At 41.9% G+C, this 21,831-nt stretch overlaps 1 long non-coding RNA gene across 2 annotated transcripts in view; it reads right to left on the bottom strand.

The window, feature by feature from the left end:
* The window catches only part of LOC106571136 (uncharacterized), a 30,734-nt gene extending 9,543 nt beyond the window's left edge, over positions 1-21,191 (bottom strand). The window contains exons 1-3 of one of the 2 annotated variants that reach the window (XR_014380597.1): positions 20,920-21,191; positions 20,469-20,606; positions 19,808-20,163 (exon numbers count right to left, since the gene is read on the bottom strand). This is a non-coding gene — a long non-coding RNA (uncharacterized LOC106571136). Of the gene's footprint in view, positions 1-19,807; positions 20,164-20,468; positions 20,607-20,919 lie in introns of those variants that run through there. The other variant, XR_014380598.1, reaches the window with a different exon arrangement.
* Positions 21,192-21,831: the final 640 nt, after the last annotated feature.

Genomic DNA, 21,831 nt, shown 5'->3' with positions numbered 1-21,831 from the left:
TTAATGCATTTGAGCCAATCAGTTGTGTTGTGTGACAAGGTAGGGGTGGTATACATAAGATAGTCCTATTTGGTAAAAGACCAAGTCCATATTATGGCAAGAAAAGCTTAAATAAGCAAAGAGAAACAACAGTCCATCATCACTTTAAGACATGAAGGTCAGTCAATCTGGAAGAATTCAAGAACTTTGAAAGTTTCTTCAAATGCAGTCACAAAAACCATCAAGCACTATGATGTAACTGGCTCTCATGAGGACCGCCACAGGAAAGGAAGACCCAGAGTTACCTCTGCTGCAGAGAATAAGTTCATTACAGTTACCAGCCTCAGAAATTGCATCCCAAATAAATGCTTCACAGAGTTCAAGTAACAGTCACATCTCAACATCAACTGCTCAGAGGTTTCTACGTGAATCAGGCCTTTATGATCGAATTGCTGCAAAGAAACCACTACTTAAGGACACCAATAAGAAGAAGAGACTTGGGCCTAGAAACACGAGCAATGGACATTAGACTGGTGGAAATTTGTCCTTTGGTCTGATGAGTCCAAATTTGAGATTTTTGGTTCCAACTGCTGTGTCTTTATGAGACGCAGAGTAGGTGCTCTGTAAGGGCTATTTGACCTGGCCTCCACAATCACCCAACCTCAACCTAACTGAGATGGTTTGGGATGAGTTGGACCGCAGAGTGAAGGAAAAGCAGCCAACAAGTGCTCAGCACGTGTGGGATATCCTTCAAGACTGTTGGAAAAACATTCCAGATGAAGCTGACTGAGAGAATGCCAAGAGTGTGTAAAGTTATCATCAAGGCAAAGGGTGACTATTTTGAAGATTAGACAATATATTTTGATTTGTTGAACATTTTTTTGTTTACTACATGATTCCATATGTGTTATTTCATAGTTGATGTATTCACTATTATTCTACAATGTAGAACATTTAAAAAAAATTAAGAATAACTCTTGAATGAGTATGTGTCCAAACTTTTGCGTGGTACTGTATGTACTCAGTACCTTCGCAAAGTATTCAGACCCCTTTATTTTTTCCACATTTTGTTACATTACAGCCTTATTCTAAAATGGATTAAATAAATAAAAACCCTCAGCAATCTACACACAATACCCCATAATTACAAAGTGAAAATGTTGAATTTTTTATTTTAGCAAATGTATAAAAATAAAAACAACAGACCTTATTTACATAAGTATTCAGACCCATTCCTATGAGACTCAAAATTGATTTCAGGTGCATCCTGTTTCCATTGATCATCCTTGAGATTGATCATCCAGGAGTCCACCTGTGGTAAATTCAATTGACTGGACATGATTTGGAAAGGAAAACACCTGTCTATATAAGGTCCCACAGTTGACAGTGCATGTCAGAGCAAAAAACAAGCCATGAGGTCGAAATCATTTTCCATAGAGCTCCGAGACAGAATTGTGTCGAGGCACAGATCTTGGGAAGGGTACAAAAACATTTCTGCAACATTGAAGGAGGTTCCCAACAACACAGTGGCCTCCATCAAATGTGGAACCACCAAGACTCTTCGTAGAGCTGGCCACCCGGCCAAACTGAGCAATCGGGGGAGAATGGACTTTGTCAGGGAGGTGACCAAGAACCCGATGGTCACTCTGACAGAGTTCTAGAGTTCCTCTGTGGAGATGGGAGAAATTTCCAGAAGGACAACCATCTCTGCTGCACTCCACCACAGGCCTTTATGGTAGATTGGCCAGAGGGAAGCCACTCAGCAAAAGGCACATGACATCCCGCTTGGAGTTTGCCAAAAGGCACCTTCAGATTCCCTGGTCTGATGAAACCAAGATTGAACTCTTTGGCCTGAATGCCAAGCGTTACGTCTGGAGGATACCTAGCATCATCCCTACGGTGAAGCATGGTGGAGGCAGCATCATGCTGTGGGGATGTTTTTTAGCGGCAGGGACTGGGAGTCTAGTCATGATCGAGGCAAAGAACGGAGCAAAGTACAAAGAGATACTTGATAAAAACCTGCTTCAGAGCGCTCAGGACCTCAGACTGAGGCGAAGGTTCACCTTCCAACAGGACAACGACCCTAAGCACACAGCCAAGACAACTCAGGAGTGGCTTCGGGAAAAGTCTCTGAATGTCCTTGAGTGGCCCAGCAAGAACCCGGACTTGAGCCCAATCGATCTCTGGAGTGATCTGAAAATAGCTATGCAACAACGCTCCCCATCCAACCTGACAGAGCTTGAGAGGATCTGCAGAGAATAATGGGAGTAACTCCCCAAATACGGGTGTGCCAAGCTTGTAGCGTCATACCCAAGAAGACTCTATGCTGTAATCGCTGCCAAAGTTTCTTCAACAAAGTACTAAGTGAAGGGTCTGAATACTTAAATAAATGTGTAAATGTGATATTTCCATTTTTATTTGTAATAAAAAAAAAGGTTTTTGCTTTCGTCATTATGTGGTATTGTGTATAGATTGATGAGGGACAAAAACAATTTAATACATTTTAGAATAAGGCTGTAACGTAACAAAATGTGGAAAAGGTCAAGGGGTCTGAATACTTTCTGAAGGCACTGTATATACAGTGTATATATGTATGCATGTGTGTGTGCGTACAGTGTACAGTACAGTAAATTTACAGTTGATCATCCAAATATGATTAATATTTTTATGATTGGTAAGTCATGAGATATAGTTCTATTTGTGCTCTTGCTCTTGTGTAGGACAAAAACAGGACAGTGTTATGAAGATTTCCTCAAATGTCATTTCGTACTTAATAAATAAGATGTATACACGTGATGAGAAGAATCATATGAAACCACGTTTAAATGAATAAGGGAATTCATTGAAAACTACAAGATATATCGGTGGGGGGGATACAAGTATACACAAATTTGTGCACGCACACGCATTGACAGATAAAGGTGCATGCACACTCACTCATTGCGTTTCAACACTATTATGCCTCTCTAGAGATGCCTGTTTGATGTGCAGACAGAGGCCAATTAGAACCAGGCATTGAGACCCTTTATCTCTAGTATGGTTGTGTGTCCGTGCATTACAGTCTACAGAGGCTGTATCTCATTCTGTTTGGTGGTGGTCAAATCAGAAGCGATGAATCACAGCACAGCTTGTAGAACCATAAGGTGAAGATAGTTTGGGTATTGGTTTGTATGACAAAGATATTCTACGCCATCTTTGGAAGTGTTGTGAATATCAAGACTCATTTTTCAGAGCATTCACCTAGGTTATTACAGTAAACTAAAACTGAAACTAAAATGAAAACAAATGATGAAAAAACAATTTAGTAAACTGAAATAAAAATAATTAACAAACCTATAACTAAAACAATAATGAAACTATTATCTTTGACTCCAAAACTAACTAACTAAAATACATTTTAAAAACTCTCATGAGTTATGTTGTTTTCGTTTTTATCTAAGCTTTGGGCAAAAATCCAATTGGGTTTCCAATGGGTTATTCAAGCATTCCGAGGCGTTTTCAAGCTACTGAATCTGTGGGGTAAATGCTGGCAGGAGATGGCGATGTCACTTTTAGCCTCTAGACAGATGAGTTGCTTGCCTAGCTTACAATGCTCCAAGGTCTGTGATATATGAGACTACATCACTATCACTAGCTAACAGGGCAAAAACAGGCTATGTAGCTAACTTGTCCTACTAAGGTGAAAAAGCATTGGATTGGTGTAAACATGGGCGAGAAAGAGTTTCCTTCCACCATATCTTTTTACACCAGTTTTAGCGCTATTCCTTTTAAATTCAAGTCAAATTGCAAATGACCTCCTAATTTAAAGGACCAATCAGCAGGTTAAACAATAATAAAGCATCCTCTCCGCCACTGTTTTGGTAAAAAGCTGAAGGATGGGGATGGAGAATTGCAACCACTCTAGAATTAACAGACAAGGATTATAGTTTTAACCATGTTTTGAAGCTGCACAGTGCTTGTTCACATTTACAAACATTGAAGTAAAACAAGCTTATATTTTGGGTTCTGATGGGGAACGACAATCGAACTAAGCTAATGAGGCATTTATAAGTAATATTCTTCAAGAATCAATGTGTACACATAATTTATAAGTAAAAAAATGGATGGAGCAACTGCTGATTGCCCCTTTTAAACCTGACCTATGACCTGACCCATCCCATTATGCATTGCTGTCCCCCAGACATAGACAACATAATGTCTCCAAGCCACGCATGTTTTCTCTCCCTAACACTAAAACTGAAACTTAATAATATCAAAACAAAATAGAAATACTTCTACACAATTGAAATGAAGTAAATACTAGCCAATCAGGTCTGACAACTGAAACTAAACTGAATTCCAAATAAACAACTAATGGAAATAAAAAGTACAAAAAAAAAACTATAATAACTTTGGGACACGCGCACGCTCGTGCACACACGTGCACACACACACGCATGCTCACGCACAGAGAGAGACACAAACAGACACACACACACACACCCATCCCTGATAAAATCGGACATTCTTGTCAAACACCTCATACCTGTCAAACACGACACTTCTTTATGTAACATATGAAACATAGATTGTGTAGCCATACAAAAGTGCTGAAATAATATGAATGAAAAACAATTGTAAAACATACTGAACAAAAATATAAATGTCAATTCAAATAAATTCATTAGGCCCTAATCTATGGATTTCACATAACTGGGAATACAGATATGTATCTGTCGGCCACAGATACCTTCAAAAAAATAGTTCAGGGCATGGATCAGAAAACCAGTCAGTAACTGGTGTGACCATTTACTTCATGCAGCGCAACACATCTCCTTCGCATAGAGTTGATCAAGCTGGATTGTGGCCTGTGGAATGTTGTCCCACTCCACTTCAATGGCTGTGCGATGTTGCTGGATATTGGCGGGAACTGGAACACACTGTCGTACACGTCGATCCAGGAACTGGGACATTTTCAGCTTCCAGGAATTGTGTACAGATCCTTGCGACATGGGGCCGTGTATTATCATGCTGAAACATGAGGTGATGACGGCGGATGAATGGCACGACTATGGGCCTCAGGATCTTATCACGGTATCTCTGTACATTCAAATTGCCATCGATAAAATGCAATTGAGTTTGTCGTCCGTAGCTTACGCGTGCCCCTACCATAACCCCACCGTCACCATGGGGCATCAACATTGACATCAGCAAACCCCTTGCCCACTCAACGCCATACACGTGGTCTGCTGCTGTGAAGCCGGTTGGACCTACTGCCAAATTCTCTAAAACGAAGTTGGAGGCGGCTTATGGTAGAGAAATTAACATTACATTTTCTGACAACAGCTCTGGTGGACATCCCTGCTGTCAGCATGACAATTGCACGCTCCCTCAAAACTTGAAGCATGTGTGGCTCAGTTGGTAGAGCATGGTGTTTGCAACGCCAGCATGGTGTGTGCAATGCCAGGGTTGTGGGTTCGATTCCCACAGGGGGCCAGTACAACAAAAAAAAAATGCATGAAATGTATGCAATCACTACTGTAAGTCGCTCTGGATAAGAGCGTCTGCTAAATGACGTAAATGTAAATGTGTGGCAGTGTTTTGTGACAAAACTGCACATTTTAGAGTGGCCTTTTATTGTCCCCAGCAGAAGGTGCACCTGTATAATGATAATGCTGTTTAATCAGCTTATTGATATGCCACACCTGTCAGGTGGATGGATTATCTTGGCAAAGGACACTAATAGGGATGCAAACAAATATGTGCACAAAATTTGAGAGGAATAAGCCTTTGGTGCGTATGGAACATTTCTGGGATCTTTTATTTTTAATACAAAATAATCTTCAGGTTGTCTGGCTTGTGTGCATTGGTTAATTGGCTGTAATTGAATGCCTGGCAGCGCCAAAGAGTCAGAGTGCCTCTTCCCCTGAGTTTATAGTGCCCAGCTGCTGCTGTTGGCGCCAGACACTTTATTACCCAACCCCGCTGCTCAAAGGGCATCAAGGGATTTTGTCACACACACACACACACACACACACACACACACACACACACACACACACACACACACACACACACACACACACACACACACACACACACACACACACACACACACACACACACACACACACACACACACACACACACACACACTCTCACTCTTGTTACTGTGTCACAAGATGCCAATAGCATAAAAAACTACGTAAAGACAGGAAATGATGTCACAGGAGTATTGACAGATGGGCTAACTATTGCTCTAAAGAGGACGTCATGATGCCATGATAGAGGCCATGTTCCAGAACAGATTTGGAGGCCACCTGCTGAGCACCAAAATGGATACAAGTGGATTGCCAATCTGCAGTGACTGGTTACATCTGTCACTCTAACACACAGATCACTAGTTACACATGAATGAGCACACTCACTCACAAAAAAGAGCAAAAACTGCAAAAAGTACACATTTCCTACATTTCACACACTTGCAGGAATAAGCATGTACAGTGTGTGTGCTTATTTTTTCATTAAAATATTACAGATACACTCACTCCCCCCATTTTCTAGAGGATGAAACGCAGAGGAGCACAGATGTGTGCCGGAGGCTGTCGCCATTGGAGACAGTCACCAGGGGAGACTGACTGACGTAGGCCTGCTGTCAGTCAGCAACATTAACCCAGTGGCCCCTGTCTCTGCCTCCCAGGAGACCATCCATCCAAAATTCATACAGCAATCCCAGAGGGAATATGGAAAAGGTTACAGAGCACAGAATATGTCCCTTTTCACGAAGACGGGTACGCTCAGTCGCACACCTAAGCTGGGCAGTGGTTGGCATGAGCAGTAGTGCAGACATAGGCTACTAATTTATGTACTGCTATTTCATGAAGAGATCTGGTCATATACACACGTGTTTACAACATACACAAGTGGAAGGTGTTGGGTTTGCATATGGTTGAGTAAAACTTGGGGCTGATGGAACATCTGTTGACAATGTGCTTATTAGGGATAAATAGGCTATAGTTCTCACCACACACCAGGGGCGGAAATCCCGGGTGGGACCGGCGTGACAAGACCCCCCCATCCTGGGAAAAATATGATGTGTCCCCCCCAATATATCACTGAAACATAACTATGTAATTTAAATAATATGAATAATACGCAATGAAAGCAATTGTGCTGATTATAGACACTTAATAGCGCGTTTTTAAGTTTCAAAAGATTGCGAACCCCCCACCCTTTGCCTCACAATGGTTTGATCCACTGCCAGTTCCTTAGTTGGCAAGGTAACAGAGGGGTCGTATCTACTGTCTGAAAGGCACTCAATGAACGTAACTGACGTGAGGTTAATCTAGTCAATCGCGCACACACACTAGCTGAATATGCAGAGCTAGCACGCAAATATTAACTATTAAGCTAGCTAGTACCTATTCCATTTATGTGGCGTCGTCAAAGGCGTCGTCTTTGCTATCGTCAATTTATTCCAAGATCAGCATGCAGATGATGTAAATTAGTGCTTCAAAGTCCCTGTGATAAGGTTAGCGATAAACTGAAGACCAAACTGAACAGAACTACACTCTCTTCTACCATTGTCTTAAATATATTTAATGGTCTCGTTGCAAAAGCTAAATTGTCGCAAGGGAACTTTTATTTATTTATTTTATTTCACCTTTATTTAACCCGGGTAGCAAAGATTATAGCAAACACCACTGAAACTGAATTGGTGCTCGCTAGCTTTGCAAATTCAGCTATTGTTGGAAGCCAGCCAATATGAAACAAACTATTAAAATTACAAAAGGTTGCAGCATATGTTGTGTAAATGGTGAACTCATACAGCTGTCAACTCTTGTCATTTTAATCCGTTTCACATTTGCTAGCTACCTTTTAGATCGAAGCCCAAATAGAATGATAGAAGATGATAGAAGCCCATCTCCTACTGTAAATAACCTACACACTGTGTGTGTGTGTGTAGCCAGCCAACCAGCCAGCCAGCCAGGTAGAAAAATGGCAGAAAAATAAAAGACGGACATCAGAGTATTTTTCAATACACCAAAACGCATAGTAAGAACCCTAGTAGCCTAATATCTCAAAGACTAGTTGATAAAATGTTCATAAGAAAGAAATGACATTTTAATGGAAATGTTTCACAATGATGTCATTAGGCAGAGCAGGCAACAGATGGCACACAGACAGCAGAGTTGGGGACAGATATGCAGGGACAGACTGGCAGAGACAGGGAGTCTCAGGTAAGTTTGTTGAGTCTTTGTTTGGCAACATTATGAAAGGTTCTCAATTTTTTGGACTTGTAAAATAGGAGCATAATTGGAAAATGCCATGGATACCCCCACTCTCAACTTAAACTGGTGACTGAACTAAGATTAGTTAAAGGCAATGGTATTGCTGTTGTGATTAGTTGTGTAGTTTTGGGTACCGGTAGTTAGGAGTACGGCAAACACCTTATTTCTTTGGTTCCTCAATATACATTTACCATATTACAATGTAGGCTATGTGTTACAGCACTACTTTTGGTGTCCCCCTCAGGAATTGCTCTTGAGAAAATTTCATGTAATTGTCCCCTCCAAAGTTGATATCAGATTTTCGCCCCTGCCACACACACACACCTCATCTGGCAGAAAGTAAGACCCTCATCAGCACAAATCAATGAGCTTCATCCTTGAGCCTCTGCCTAAATGCAAATCACATTTTATGTAAGATCCAGGAAATGCTTGTTTTTTTTTCTCTCTCTCTCTCTCTCTCTCTCTCTCTCTCTCTCTCTCTCTCTCTCTCTCTCTCTCTCTCTCTCTCTCTCTCTCTCTCTCTCTCTCAAGCAATTACCTTTTTCTCTGCTAGGCAATGAGTGGGTGTATCTGTTAATATCTGTTTTTAAGAGCACCTTTATTTGGAATGTCCCTTATTCAAGCCTATACCTTGTGCAAAGACAGAACATGATACTATGATGCTCCACAATGACCTTGAAAACAAACACTAAAGCATCAATGATTGATCACCAAATTCAATTTAGATCAAAGTACCAGGCAGCTATGGGGACCATGATGAACCTTTTCATAGCCTACATTCAGTTATGACAGAGGTCTGGACCCAACACAGGAAGTCAATATAAATGGACTATGTAAAAAGAAACAAGTACCGCATTCCTGGCTGTGCTAGTTGGATGGTGTCCCAGAACAACAAGGTCCCCTCCCTTGACAGTCCTGGGTGCGTCACGGAGCTGAAAGAGCTGTGCCTGCTTGCTTTGGAACGTAGCTTGCGTCATGGCGCTGACGTGATTCGCGCAATGCCATCATGGAGGCACAGCCGACGCCGGTGTGTGACTAAAATGTGAAGTGTGAAAACATGGATTGTTGCATGTAAAAAAAAAAATAACGGTCTCCTGTGGTCTTTGTTTCGCCTAGACAATGTAGCTTAAATGTATTTGTTATTCTACTAAAAGAGTTACAGAAATGGAATAAATTATTATTTGTGCACAGCCTTCCTTGTCTGGTAATCTGAGCATCTGATCTGAACATTTATTTGGGTAGAAATTGATAGATAGGTCTTATATCAGCGAAGTTAAAAGTGTCACTAACTTCAACCAACCACAATAGAAGGGTAAGAAATAAAAGCCTTCCTCAACTTAAGAGGTAGCTACAACTAATAAGTAGCTTATTGTATAGGCCTAGGCGCAATAGTGCGTGGGCTTCATGAAGCAATTCCTCCATCCTTCAAACTAAATTAGACTTTGATAGCCAGAGAGACCCTTCTTGGGCTTTTACAAAATTTCAGTAAGATGACAGTTCTGTATTCTATCACAATTGCCAACAGGTGCACCTAAGCTTAGCTCATACCTCTGTTTGTCCCAATGTTTTACTACGCGGAGCTGTCCATGCAATCGATCGCTTGTGCTCAATGCCAACATCACTCATTGCGCATCAAGACTTTATGTAGTTCAAGTATTTGATGATGACTGAACAATGACAACAACAAAAAAGTAATCCAAATAGATCCTGGGGGATTAAGGAATTATGCGTATGGTACATTTCAGGGATCTTTTATTTATAATACAAAAATAACCTTTAGTGTGTCTGGTTTGTGGGCATTGGTTAATTGCCTGTAATTGGGTGTTCTGGCAGGCAGGCAGGCTATAGGTCTATAATATAGTCTATAGGCTGATAGGTGACATACTGTGTGTGTTGCATGTGGTCCAGTATGGTTCGTTTTTATCTTTGCGTTTTTACATGGACGTAAAAAAGAAAGATCACCATGTGCACTCATCTATCCTTATGCAGATTACAATAAGTATAGGCTAATGCAACGAGAGAGAAACATGGAGCCTATTTTCATGAAGTCTGATGTCTTGAAATCATGGCATTTGAGGACAGTAAAATTGATCAATGCAGGGTAAAAAAAAATATTGAAATTTCTTCGCTTCATCAAAGGCCCGCCTCCTGACCATGTTTTGAGACCAGACCTTCCACTTAATTTGCTGGACAACAGAGAGGCGCCCTTGTACGTTACCTCATTTAATGAGTCGAATTAATCACATCATAGCTGCCTGGACTCAAAGCCTCTAAATAATCGCCTACAAGAGCTTTCGTCGGGATAAACAATTGCAGTGAGCGTAGCAGAAAGCGCATGGACCACGGAGACTAGCGCGCCGCACCATCTCATTATCTTCCCAGTAAATGCCTGGTAAATAACGGAAGGGTGCAACCGCTTTATGAAGTGAGCCGGTGTTATATCCGAGCCAAGATGAGCGCGATAGTAATCTGTTTGGTTACGAAGTGATACGTCGGTGTGGAAGACACATTTTGTGTGCGTTAATTAAGCGGGTAAGCATCTTCTCTTGCACCGTGGATACCATCTAATCCTTCAAGACGGACGGCGCGGCGGAGCGAAGAGGGAGAAGGTCGAAAATGAGGGACAGGGACTTCATGCCCAACATGGAACGGGGGAAACCCGCCACATACACGGGGGACAAAAAGGCGAAAATGGCTGCGAAGACTAACAAAAAGTGGGTGAGACTGGCCACTGTTTTCGCATACGTGTTGTCCGTTTCTCTGGCGGCTATAATATTGGCCATATACTACAGCCTAATATGGAAACCGACGTCTGCCGCCTCCTCATCATTTGCGAGCCCCAATGCTGTGACCGTTGTCGCGGCGAATACTACTGCGAACATAACCACCAGTAGTGCGCCAAATAATACAATGCACACAGGTACGCAGACGGACGCTAGTATACGCGACGACACGAGGTCCAAGGCATCACCAGTTACCATCAAAACAGAGACGTCCGGGACTGAGGCATTTCAGTGGGCGGATAGTAGTAGTAAAAGTCCCACGGTCTCCGCGGACGACAATACGCCCAAAACAGCAAATATCGGACCAACGAATGGACACTTGATCTCCGCGCAAAGCGACGCAGCCACAAACAACAAATTGGCAACTCCAACAGAAGTCAGACACGGGTCTCCAAGTGTCACTGGAGAGGATTCAGTGAACTTGCCGACGCACGCAACCATGGACCAAGAGGATAAGTGGTGGATGTTTAGCTTGGTCTCTCCTGCTGTTGGAGTACAACACGAGCCTGTGGAAGGATCTGGGCTGGATTATATTCAAGAGAGCCAAGCTACGGATTCTTATCGGATGAGCGGAGTGACGCTGGCGGAAGCCGCAACGGCTACAATCGCAGATCATCAGACTTTGCCCACCGACTCTACCTCTGACCAGGCCCAGGGTACGTGGGGACCGGTTACCTTTACCGATGCACAACGTGATTCGGATTTAATAATGGATCGGTCCTCTAACGTACCAGAGCACAGGCAGGAGGAGATAGTTACCATGGAAAACGGAGATGCTCCAGCGAGAACTACACAATCCTAAACGCACATGCTTTTTTGGGCACCATTCAAACTGCGTTATAGGGCCTATTCTTATGATGCATTAACGCTTTTTGAAAATTAGCATTATAGCCTAACATTCCAATATTTAAGTTATGCCTTCATTTGGTACCCTTATTTGGATTGTTGGCATCACAACATTTCTATCGAAGCATCTTCAAATGTGACCCCATAATGTTGAGGAAATGAACGAAATAATTTGTGCGTCTGGATTCGAGCTATAGGCTTATGTTTAAATGTGTTGTTTACGGAGGATAACGGAGCCATGATACACAAACAGCCTATAGCTATTTAACGGGGAAGGCATTTGTATGGTATATCTTTATTGTCTCTGTACCAAGGTAAGATGATATCAGGAATGGATTGGCAGAGAAAAATATGTAGACCCTCTCAGGTAGCCTATGTCCATAAACTTACACATTTAGCCGCAAAATACACTGTGTTTTGGTCTTTTCAGTAGGAGTAACATTGTGCGCACCGACCTTTGTTGAAGTTATAGCCAAATGTAGCCTCCTTTTTACAATATCCATGTGCAATACGTAGCCTGTATGAACACACAAATAAAGCCTTTTGAGAATAATATTGTTTTTCATGGTTTGTCACGTTTACACTATAGTATGTTATTTGGACTTGAGATCATGCTTTATGCACTTATTTCAATAACTTTTTTTGCACGCACACCTTTGTTGACTAAATCAATCACCCAAGTATCAAGTAGAGTAGGGCGTTCTTATTATTTCAAATGGGAACCATTGAAATCTTTATGCTCTGAAATGTTGCTTTGTCTTCAATATTTTTCAATTAGATATTGCTTGTTGGCGCGTGGGATAATTTTTCAGGGCAGGTGGAGAACAATATGCTACATTAAACATTTTGGAACGTGTCCATGTCTTATCAAAATATACAGAGGTTCTGTACAAGAAAGCATGTTCTCGTTGTTGTAAACAAATTATTGCTGGGATGGAGGAAACGATGACACAACGGCCCTCAGCTGAGAAAAAATATGACATATTACAAAGTATGACAGCTGTTTCGATATTGGTGTATTGGCAATGGGCCATGAAATGGGTTGCTTGCAAACTGCAGACATTGGGAAATACCAGAGTGACAACAGTTTACAGGCTGACACATTTCCTAATAAATTACACATAACGTTTACATTAACAATATATTTCAAAGTTCTGGGGCATTGCCCATTAAATGCTTTGTGAATGTGTGAATGAAAATAGAAAGAAACGGTACCAGAGAGGAAGGGAAAGGTTAATGAAGGGGAGAGTTTTCATCTAATCAGACTGAACTTCAAGAGGAATAGAATTTCTTAATCAGGATAGACTTCCACCCTATCCTTCCAACCTACCACCTACCTTATCCTTCCACCCTATGCTTCCAACCCATCCTTCCACCTTATCCTTCACCCTATCCTTATTTCCTATCCTTCCATCCTATCCTTCCACCCTATCCTTCCATCCTATCCTTCTAACCTATCCTTCCACCCTATCCTTCCATACTCCTGAGACCAGAATGGGCTCCACTCTTCAGTGTCGTAAGAGCGTCCTCCACTAATCTTAGCTTGACTCTGTATCATTCTATGCCACAGTGGGCTTTAAATTGTTGCCTTGACCACCTTCTAGAATCATTTGCCCAGGGTCGGACTGGCCATCTGGCGTTTCGGGGAAATGCCAGATGGGCTGTTCCAATTTAAAGCCTAGTGGGCTTGTCAATTTTTTTTTTTTTTGTTGCAGCATGATAATTATCTGGCTAATAATGGGGCCTCGAGGAAAAAGTTGTCTGGTGTGTTAGAAATGCCAGGTCCATTTTTTGGTCCCAGTCCGACCCTGCATTTACCTGTGCCCTGCACCGTACCATGTATGCTCCCAGGCTCTGATGGCAAAACCTGGCCATTGTTCAACAAAAGGCGAGGCTGGGCTGGGCTCTTCAACACCATGAGTTACCGCACTCCCGCTCATCCGAGTAATAGCTCTCCCTCCCCAATGGGACCTGCATTAGTTCTGGCAGCTTCTGCCACAAATAACTGTACCCTCAGAGGACTATCACATGCACCCCTCCTTTCAGTCTTTAACACCCTTCTTCTAGAGAGACCAGTGTGTTTTCTTAGGAGGAAACTAACAAACAGATGCTAGTCCAAATGAGAGTCTGGTGAACACTAAAGTGCCCAAAGCCCATTCAGGGCTCAAGGTGTCATGTGGGCCTTTCTGTCCTTCAAGCATGAGAAATGGATGCATACTACTTCACTTCATGTTATGTTGAGTGTCGGTAGGAGGTTTTGAGAGTAAGGGAAGTGGAAGGGCAAGGGGGTTTATCTTACAGATAGCCTTTTGATGGTGCAAAGATATATTTTTAAATTTTTTATTTAACTAGGCAAGTCAGTTAAGAACAAATTCTTATTTACAATGACAGCCTAGGAACAGTGCCTTGCTCAGGGGAGGAACAACCGATTTTTACCTTATCAGCTCAGGGATTTGATCTAGCAACCTTTTGGTTACCGGCCCAATGCTCTAACCACTAGGGTCCGGGGTGGCAAAGATCAAGGCCTGATCCAGATCTTTTAGCAATGACAAATACAATACAGACAACAATAGGCACTTCAACTGGTCTAAAGCCAAGAATAACTAGTATTTTACTGGGTGACTTTCACTTTTACTTGAGTCAAGTAAAAATGACTCAAGAAAAATTGAAAGTCACCCAGTAAAATACTACTTCAGTAAAAGTCTAAAAGTATTTGCTTATAAATATACATAAGTATCAAAATTAAAGGTAATTGCTAAAATATACTTTAGTATCAAAAGTAAAAGTATAAATAGTTTTAAATCCCTTATATTAAGCAAACCAGATGGCACAACTAAGACAATCATTTACAAAGAAAGCATTTGTGTTTAGTGAGTCTGCCACATCAGAGGCAGTAGGGATGACCAGGGATGTTCTCTTGATAAGTGTGTGAATTTGAAAATGTTCTTGTCCTGCTAAGCATAAAAAATGTAACAAGAACTTTTAGGTGTCAGGGAAAATGTATGGAGTAAAAAGTATATACTTTTCTGTAGGAATGTAGTGGAGTAAAAGTAAAAGTTGTACAAAAAATAGAAATAGTAAAGTAAAGTACAGATACCCCACAAAAAAATACTTAAGTAGTACTTTAAAGTATTTTTACTTACACCACCACATTTTTGTGTTAATGGTGCAATCAGTTGGTTGTAGTTTTGGATAGAGCAGACCATATATTTATGTTAGCTGCATGTGTGACATAACTCCGCCAGTCCTATTTATGATATCATTAATAAAGATTATAGCGTTTGTAATTTTGTTTCTCCCCCCAAAAAAATATATACATCAATTTGTATATTTGAGTTGAACCATAATATTTGTTGTAATATGTGTTCTGTCTTTTAAGGTGGATTATACTGAAATTGCAACCAGCTTTCTATAGCTTGTTTTAAAAATAGCGATATTCTGTAAATGATATCATTTTTCATGACCTTAGTTTTGCTGCAGTTGATAACCAGGCCTTCTTGCTGGCCGAAGGACTGGATTTTGTCAATTTCTGGCTTGTATATGTTGGTGTGTGATAAAAGAGTTGTCATCGGTGAAGTCAAGGTCTTAGTAAAATACAAGGTCCATCGTATACCTCTTGCCTGATCTTCTGTTGTTCGCCGCATCACCCAGTCTATTGCCAGGTTGGAGAGTAGGGCTGAAATCACACAATCTTGACAAACTCCAGACTTCACAACAAAGCTCGTGTTGTTTGTTCCGACAGTGCATGAGAAGTTGCTGCAGAACTGTTTTATGATGTTAATGACATGGGTGGAGATTCCATAAATTCTTAATATCTTCCATAAACTTCCGCAGCAGATGCTGTCAAAAGTCTTCTGGAAGTCAATAAAGTTGATGTAGAGCTTCCAATGCAACTCACTGCATTGATCAATAATGTTCCTGAGGGCAAAGATCTGGTCTGTACAGCTCCTTCCTCCCCTAAAACCTGCTTGTTCGTTCATAAGCACTTTGTCTACAGCTGAAGACATCCGTTGTATGATAATCTTGCAATAGATCTTGTTGGGAACTGATACCCATCCTGTTTTTGCAGTTGTGTGCCCTTCTTAGGTACCTGTATGATGATCCTTTTGGTCCAATCTGAAGGTATCTTTCCTTTCATTCAGATGTCAATGAAGATTTTGAACAGCTCTTCATTGAGGCCATCAGGACCTGGAGCTTTTCCATTCTTACTGGACTTGATGGTAGTGATTATTTCTTCTTCGGTTGGTGGGTCGGTGTTTATGTCTAGATCTTCTGGAGCAGTTTCAGGTGTGTTAATTAGATCCACAGGGGGTTCTCTGTTGAGAACCTCTGAAATGTTCTGTCCATCTTGCTTCCTGTTCATTTTCTGTATTTGACTTGAAGTTTCAGTCACAGATTAGGTTAGTGATTTTGTATACTGTTCCTTACGCCTTTTTGTCTCTTCTTACTAGCCTGTTGTCTCTTCTTACTAGCCAGTTGTCTATTCTGACTAGCCTGTTGATTTTTCTGTACTGCTCTTCCAGTTTCTGTTTCAGCCTTTTTGATTTGGCATCTGTTGTTTTCTCTTACAGGTCCCCTCTTTCTTCAATCATTTTCCATGTTTCTGGGGTGATCCATTCCTCAATAATTTCCCATGCTTCTGGGGTGATTAATTCCTCAATAATTTCCCATGTTTCTGGGGTCATACATTCCTCAATTTCCCATGTTTCTGGGGTGATCCATTCCTTGCATTGCCGCCTTCTCTGTCCATGGTGTCCTTGCTGCTTTTACTGTAAGCCTTAATCTCTCTCTCTCTCTCTCTCTCTCTCTCTCTCTCTCTCGCTCTCTCGCTCTCTCGCTCTCTCGCTCTCTCGCTCTCTCGCTCTCTCGCTCTCTCTCTCTCTCGCTCTCTCGCTCTCTCTCTCATATATATATATATATATATATATATATATATATATATATATATATATATATAAATTGGATTTCCATTGATTATTTTTGTGTGATTTTGTTGTCAGCATATTCAACTATGTAAAGAAAAAAGTATTTAATAAGATTATTTCTTTCATTCAGATCTAGGATGTGTTGTTTAAGTGTTCCCTTTATTTTTTTGAGCAGTATATATATATACTGCTCAAAAAAATAAAGGGAACACTTAAACACATCCTAGATCTGAATGAAAGAAATAATCTTATTAAATACTTTTGTCTTTACATAGTTGAATATGCTGACAACAAAATCACACAAAAATAATCAATGGAAATCCAATTTATCAACCCATGGAGATCTGGATTTGGAGTCACACTCAAAATTAAAGTGGAAAACCACACTACAGGCTGATCCAACTTTGATGTAATGTCCTTCAAACAAGTCAAAATGAGGCTCAGTAGTGTGTGTGGCCTCCACGTGCCTGTATGACCTCCCTACAATGCCTGGGCATGCTCCTGATGAGGTGGCGGATGGTCTCCTGAGGGATCTCCTCCCAGACCTGGACTAAAGCATCCGCCAACTCCTGGACAGTCTGTGGTGCAACGTGGCGTTGGTGGATGGAGCGAGACATGATGTCCCAGATGTGCTCAATTGGATTCAGGTCTGGGGAACGGGCGGGCCAGTCCATAGCATCAATGCCTTCCTCTTGCAGGAACTGCTGACACACTCCAGCCACATGAGGTCTAGCATTGTCTTGCATTAGGAGGAACCCAGGGCCAACCGCACCAGCATATGGTCTCACAAGGGGTCTGAGGATCTCATCTCAGTACCTAATGGCAGTCAGGCTACCTCTGGCGAGCACATGGAGGGCTGTGCGGCCCCCCCAAAGAAATGCCACCCCACACCATGACTGACCCACCACCAAACCGGTCATGCTGGAGGATGTTGCAGGCAGCAGAATGTTCTCCACGGCGTCTCCAGACTCTGTCACGTCTGTCAAGTGCTCAGTGTGAACCTGCTTTCATCTGTGAAGAGCACAGGGCGCCAGTGGTGAATTTGCCAATCTTGGTGTTCTCTGGCAAATGCCAAACGTCCTGCACGGTGTTGGGCTGTAAGCACAACCCCCACCTGTGGACGTCGGGCCCTCATACCACCCTCATGGAGTCTGTTTCTGACCGTTTGAGCAGACACATGCACATTTGTGGCCTGCTGGAGGTCATTTTGCAGGGCTCTGGCAGTGCTTCTCCTGCTCCTCCTTGCACAAAGGCGGAGGTAGCGGTCCTGCTGCTGGCTTGTTGCCCTCCTACGGCCTCCTCCATGTCTCCTGATGTACTGGCCTGTCTCCTGGTAGCGCCTCCATGCTCTGGACACTACGCTGACAGACACAGCAAACCTTCTTGCCACAGCTCACATTGATGTGCCATCCTGGATGAGCTGCACTACCTGAGCCACTTGTGTGGGTTGTAGACTCATGCTACCACTAGAGTGAAAGCACCGCCAGCATTCAAAAGTGACCAAAACATCAGCCAGGAAGCATAGGAACTGAGAAGTGGTCTGTGGTCCCCACCTGCAGTACCACTCCTTTATTGGGGGTGTCTTGCTAATTGCCTATAATTTCCACCTGTTGTCTATTCCATTTGCACAACAGCATGTGACATTTATTGTCAATCAGTGTTGCTTCCTAAGTCGACAGTTTGATTTCACAGAAGTGTGATTGACTTGTGTTGTTTAAGTGTTCCTTTTTGAGCAGTGTATATATATATATATATATATATATATATATATATTCTTGATGGTTTGGTCTCTCAGCATGCCAACATGTTGGTGGTCCTGAACGTTTCAGCTGGCAGTCACAAGACGGTGGTCACTGGCAACATTTGCTCTCCTTCGCAACTTGACGTCCCTCAGCGAGCTTCTCCACTTGCCGTTGATCACCAGGTGGTCAATCTGGTTTGCCTCTTCCATTAGGAGAGTACCATGTCAGCTTGTGGATATTCTTGTGGGGAAACTAGCTGCCACCTATCACCAGGTTATTTGTGACGCAGAATGTTTCCAGTCTGTCACTGTTATCATTCATCTCTCCACAGCCGTGCTCCCCATTGCTCTCTCGTAGTTAGTGTTGTCGGTGCCAACCTTTGCATTCAGGTCACCAATGAAGAGGATCAGGTCTTTAATAGGTGTTTTCTCTACTTCAGATTGGAAGGTGTTAAAGAACAGGTATTTTTCTTCATCTTTGGCATCGTTTGTGGGAGCATAACACTGAATTATTGTTAGTTTGGTTGGTTGTCCATTGAGTCTGGCTGTTATCATTCTGCTGCTGATTAGTTTCCATTCCATTAGAGTTCTCTACACCTTTCTGTAGGATGATGTCGACACCGTCACAATGTTGTCCGTCCTCCTTTCCAGCATGTAGTACTGTTTCTCAAGTGCTAGTTCTTGTAGATTCAGAGCTAGTCCACCTGACTTCACTTACCCCCAGGATCTGTAGCTTGTATCTCCTCATTTTGTTGGAAACCTGTGCCAGCTTTCTGGACTCAAACATTGTTCAAAAATTACAAAAGCCAAAGTGCAGTTTGTTTTTGGTGTTCAGTGCTCCCATAAGTCAGTCACTAGTTTCCCGTAGGCTTTCACTGATGGTGCTCATACAAGTCTGGGACTCTGGGAGATCTTCACATCCAATTGTAGAATTGTAATTTGTTGCGGGTTCTGTAACACAAAGTTTTTGCGGTTTTGGGTTTTTAGCCCCATGCCCAACAGTCCAACCTTTCTGCTTTCTGTTTTCGGGAGATTTTGGAGATGATTTGTTAGTCCTCTCCCCTGACCTTTTGTCTTCCTGGTGATGGATTACAGTCTCATGCCATGTGAGGCCTGACAGGCTTTGGGTTGTGTACAAGCATCCCCGGCGCGTCAAGCCCAACAACTACTGCTATGTTAGTTTTACCAGTTCATACCAGCAGCGCAAAACATTTTGGGACTGTATCAACAGTGGACTAATTAAAAAAAATACCAGAAGATAGCTTTTGAGTGGATTATTCCTTTAATGAAATGTTGAAATAAGCATTGCCATGTAAATATCAGCCTTTTACTATTACTTAGTATTGATAGGAAATAGAAGGTAAAACATGCTAATTCTGCTGTTGTCAAAAATGCTACTGCCACTCCAGAGAACCACATTGATTTTGTCTCCTTCCACTAGGTCTAGTGTGACTCCATTGGCCCCGCTGTGGTAAATTCCGGATTTTGGGTTTGCAGTTTCATAGACGGCAATCATTTTCACACCGTTCTTAAGCAACGCTGCATTCGCCTTCCCTGAATTCCCAACATTGCAAGTGAATGTGAAGTAGTAGGCCCCTCCCACAGGTGCAGTAAAGACACTTGCATCAGGTAGGAAAGCAAGGTGGACAAAAACAACTTTGTGTGATTATGACACAACAGAACAAGGACATAAAGACACCTCAGTAACATACATAAAGGTGCAATCTGTATCTTTCATCATTGCCAGTGGCAACTCAAAGTACTACAAACACTTTCATCCAAGAACCGAAATATTAAACAAACTGTTTGATCCGCTAAGTCCCATCCCCTCAGTTTATAAGTGCAGGGCAGCGCTTGACACTAAATGAAATTACAGATTGCACCTTTAATATAATGTTGAGAGACGAATCTATTGGGTAAATACCTGTATCTGGGTTATATGCTTCACCGATGTTCGTAATGACCTTTTTATACACCACGGTGGTGTTCTCGTCGAAAGGTCCTAAGTGATAATGTTCATCATTGACCATAAGTGAAGTGGAGAAGGCCACTTTTGGTTTGCCTGTAGAAAGACATTATGTTCAGATTACTACACATCATACGTTTGAAGCCAGATAGCTTGACAGCCTGAACTTTTGCACTTCTTTCCAATGATGCTGTGAAATAATGACAGAGCATGAACACACACTTCCACTGATCATGCATGCGTACACACACACACACACACACACACACACACACACACACACACACACACACCACACACACACACACACACACACACACACACACACAGTTCCTGCACACCCGTAGGAATACCGACACACATAAAGAAACTAAGTCTAGGGACAATGATAAGAAATGGCCAACATTACCGTTACACTCGCTCTCCAGTTTCTCCACTCTGGCTGTCAGTTCCCTCAGCAGCCTGTCAACCTCGGACGGGACAGCTGAGAAAGATGTTGAGATGGGAACCTGGTTTGGCCCAGGTGTTGGTGAGATTGGCTCACTCGCCATCTGAGTCTCAACCACACAACAGCAAAGCAACACCACCACAGCCAAAACAGACTCCATCGCAGGGCTTTCAATGAACCGGGTGAGAAAGGTTTGCTGAGATGTCTGACTGCTCCTCATATGTTGAGTTAGATATATATGGATTGGTTTATTTAAAATGTAACCAGGGTTGCACAATTCTGGGAACTTAAAAAAAAAAAAACAGCTTTTGCAGAAATCCTGGCTGGAAGATTCCTGGAATCAGGAGGGAATAAGCAGGAAATCCGGAACTCCTCCAACCGGGATTTCTGGACCACCTGGGAATTTTGTCAAAATTACCTGAATTTTGCAACCCTAGTATCAGCAAAGTTCACTCAACTCTGTGCGTCAACAAATTACATCAAACCGATCCTTCGCTTTTTACCGTAATAGAACAGCGAAGACAAATGTATATTTTGATTAGAGCGTCCCACAATATTTCTATAAAATGTATCTATAGTAGTAAAGGAAGAAAAAATCTAAACATAATACCCGTATGGCCAACTGACATAACCTTGAAATAGCAGATGTTGATGATAACAAGTGTAATACCCTTGTTTGAACCAGGTATTGAGTTTATTTGTTATAATTAATTGGTTATATATTTAAAAGATGATTGAATTGCTCCTAAACTGTAATGTTGTTAATGCATTATGCTTTTTGAAGAAATATTTATTTAATGTATAAATGAATAGTTTGTTTTACTTTGAAGTTTAAGTTTTGACCAATAAGGTCGCTTGTTAAGTTGTGGCCAA

This window comes from Salmo salar, chromosome 15, assembly GCF_965601325.2.
Source record: "Salmo salar chromosome 15, fSalSal1, whole genome shotgun sequence".
Taxonomy (NCBI): Eukaryota; Metazoa; Chordata; class Actinopteri; order Salmoniformes; family Salmonidae; genus Salmo; species Salmo salar.
The sequence above is the reverse complement of the archived record's forward strand: the minus strand, read 5'-3'. Positions and strand labels throughout refer to the sequence as shown.